Source organism: Camelus dromedarius, chromosome 1 (genome assembly GCF_036321535.1).
Source record: "Camelus dromedarius isolate mCamDro1 chromosome 1, mCamDro1.pat, whole genome shotgun sequence".
NCBI lineage: Eukaryota > Metazoa > Chordata > Mammalia > Artiodactyla > Camelidae > Camelus > Camelus dromedarius.
In genome coordinates this window covers 82602194-82605704 of record NC_087436.1, presented here as the reverse complement: position 1 = coordinate 82605704, position 3511 = coordinate 82602194, and the positions used below count along the sequence as shown (strand labels likewise).

Sequence of the window (3511 nt, the reverse complement as noted above, 5' to 3'; positions counted from 1 at the left end):
TCTGTCCTCGTTCATGGTGTCTTCAAACTGCCCTCTTGACAGTCACAAATTCTTCATAAAGGCCCCTGCCCTAACTAAAATTCTGTCCCTGCCTGTGTTTAACTAAACCATTCTTTATTTCATCAAACCTATATGGAATGGTTACTATGAGCCAACCCTGCTCTAGGCTCTTGGGATACATTAGTAGGCAAAACAGACACAAATCCCTGCCCTTAAGAAGTTTACATTCCAGCAGAGGCAGGCAGAAGATAAAACATGTTGCATTATAAATGAGTAAATAATTTAGTTGTAAAAGTTCATTAATATTGTGTGAAAAAGGGACAGATGTTGAGCAGGGGAGAAGGAGAGAAGGATCAAGAGAGCCGAGGGGTGAAGGCTAAGATGCAGTTTGCAATATTCAATAGCGTGGTCAGAAGACAGCTCGAGGAGGAGAAACTGCAGCAAAGACAGGTTGTAAGAGAATGAGCCAAGTGGATAAACTAGAAAAGAGCATCCCAGGCATAAGAAAGAGCAAGTACAAAGGCCCCCTGCCAGAGTGTGTCTGAAGGGTTTGAGGAGCAGCAAGAAGGCCAGCGTCTGGAGCAGAGTGATTCGGAGGAGAGGAGTAGTGGGCGATGAGGTCAGCGAGACCCAGACAGTCAGGACCTGTAGACCAACGCCAGGACTTTGGATGTGAAATGGGGAGCAATGGAAATTAAACTACATTTCCTCTTGAATGTAATTGACCTCGACAGAATATTTCTCCTCTTTCAAGAAAACATACAAAAACCTAAGAAATAACATAATGGCAGGACCAACGACCTACCCAACTCAGTCTTCTACATGTAAAATGTTTCCAGCTTGCTGAGTGGAAGAGCCTTGTGCTATATGCTAATCAGTAACTTCCTCTTAAAATTCTATTGGTGGGGGCAGGGTATAGCTCAGTGGTAGAGCACCTGCTCCGCATTCATGAGGTCCTGGGTTCAATCCCCGGTACCTCCATTAAAAAAATAAATAAACAAACAAAACCAACTACCCCCCCCCCAAAAAAATTTAAAATTAAAAAAAAACACTATTGGCAACTAAACAAAAATGCATATAAGCCCACTTTAAATTTATTCTTTTAGTTTGCATAAGTTTGTGAGAAGATTTCTGTACATTGAAGACAGGAGTTCCAACCTTTCCAGCTTACCAACTGGGTCCCTTATTTATAGAGCAGCCACTGCCACCAAGCTGGCCCTGTGACCCCATGAACCTAAGACTTCTGTAAAATTAAAAAGCAAACAAAATTTAAAAGTTTCTTCAAACAACTATTTGAGGATTTGGGCATCTTAGACATTAGGAATCTGGTTTAAACCACAAAGTTCTCTTTTCAGGCCCAAATTAATATTTAGGTGAAGTGATTTCTTTCCTCATTTTTGTGCTAAGTGCTATTTACCTATCACTCAGTTAAGAAGGACTAGGTGGGACAAAATTAATAAACATTCAAAGGGAAATATTTATGTTAAGATGAAGAACAGTTTATTCACCTAAATTTGTCTTGTACGAGCACTGAATTTATTTAGGGAAAAGTGCCAGTAAAGGTGAAGCATTCCCCAAGGGAATGATTGAATAACAAAAGATAGTTGATGAAATAACCAGAGAATTAAGGGAGAAGGAATGTGAGGTGGGGGCAAAGCTAACCTTCAGGAAGAAAAAGGAGCCAAGGAGGCCAGGGACAAGCACAGAGAGAGAGGAAACATTCTGGAACAGGACAGTCACAAGAAGAGCAAACATGTCAGCTGTGGATTTTTTACGCAGATTTCTGCACTCTGTGTCTTGTGACCTTCTATGACCCCACAAACAGACAGCTAACATAGAGGTTTTAAGCTTCCCTAAATTATTTAAACTTACCAAAAAAAAAGCAGGCCTCAAGCCATACAGCCATGAAACCTGGAGACACATAACTCTTTCTTAATAAATAGTAATAATTCTCTTCCTTAGGGATTTTTAGTGCTTAAATGGTTTATGGTGATGTATGGTCATTATCTCCTCCCAGTGAAGGAGGAAATGGGCACCTATTATTAACCTAGGTTACATATAATGACATCACCAAGGCAACAAGAAAGCAAATGACTTAGAAAGGAAATGGGAAAATGCTTGTTAGCATAAATAAATTCATTTAGCATTTATTATAGGGCAGTGTTTCTCAATCTCAGGACCACTAACATTTTGGACAGGAAAATTCTTTGTTGGGATCTGGGGGTGGGGGGTGGGCAGAGGGGGCTCCTATCCTGGGTATTATAGAATCTTTAGCAGCATCCCTGGCTAATGCTAAGCAGCACTCAGATGCCAGTAGCATCTTCCTAGTCATGACAATCAAAAATGTCTCCAGACTTCACTAAGTGCAACATCCCCCACCACCAGTTGAGACTGGCTGTCATGGTGGGATCCTGTGTGCCATATGTAACTCTTAGCTCATGCTCACCCTCAAAAAAATGATCTAAAACAAAGAGGAGGCTGATACATCAGTTCTTTTGAAAACTATAAATGAGGTAGCAATTAAAAAGTCAGCAGAAAGAAAAAATAAATTTCAGAATTCTAGGTAGATGGGCTCCAACCTTAACACCTTCGCAGTGACTATGTGGGTATTTTGCATAGAAAAGAGACTATTTTATATAAATTAGTGTCTATTGATGTGATCAAGAACTATAACCTATATGGAAAATTTTTATTCATTGCAGAAGGAACTTGGAAGTTTGAATCTTGTATTTCCTTGGTCAAAAGGTGAGTTTATCCCTTCCCCTCTTCTTTTTAGTGAAATAAAGACCTAGTTTGAAAACACACCTACCCATTTGGCTCAATGGTTAAGTCTTGTCTGGCTGTGGTGTAAAAATAGACATTCCTCTGTCTGAACATGAAAATAGTACTTCCCCAACAAAAGCCAAACATCTTAGAGCTGCAAAAAGATGTTTACTTTCACATAAAAGCCTTTTCCTCTGGTGTTTATTTTGGGGTTGTGTAGGTGTTCTAGTAGAGGTAAGCAGGTATAGAAGACTCAGAAACAAGCCTGTAAGAGCACATTTTCTGCCACAGGAGAGAAGGTTGTGATGGTCACAACTTTCTACATGTTAGATTGAGAATATATGCTGGTGTAATGATATTCTCCCCTTTCAAAAAGTTGTGGATGTGTGAAAATAATAATAATCACAACTAACTGTCCAATCCTCGTGGAACACTTTATATTCATTCATTCATGCAAGTTATTGAAGACTCACCCATGAACTTTTCAGGCCACATTGTCTGTCACTCTGCCATTGTAGGACAAAACCTGCCATAGTCAAGACATTAAACAATGAAACTTGTTGTGTTTCAATAAAACTTGGGTTAGAAAAACAGGGGGTTATAGTTTGTCAATCCCTGAAATAGGGTAAAAGGAATCAGGAGTTCAAGGAGAGGGTGGGCATCAATTTTAAATAGGATGATCAAGGTAAGTCTCAATTGAGAAAGTAACATTCAATCAAAAACTAGAAGGAGATAGACAAGGGAGGCT

General features: G+C 39.6%; 1 non-coding gene across 1 annotated transcript; it reads left to right on the top strand.

The window, feature by feature from the left end:
• The first annotated feature begins 905 nt into the window (after positions 1-905).
• On the top strand, positions 906-981 carry TRNAA-CGC (transfer RNA alanine (anticodon CGC)). The gene has a single exon. It is a non-coding gene; the product is annotated as a tRNA-Ala (tRNA).
• Positions 982-3511: the final 2530 nt, after the last annotated feature.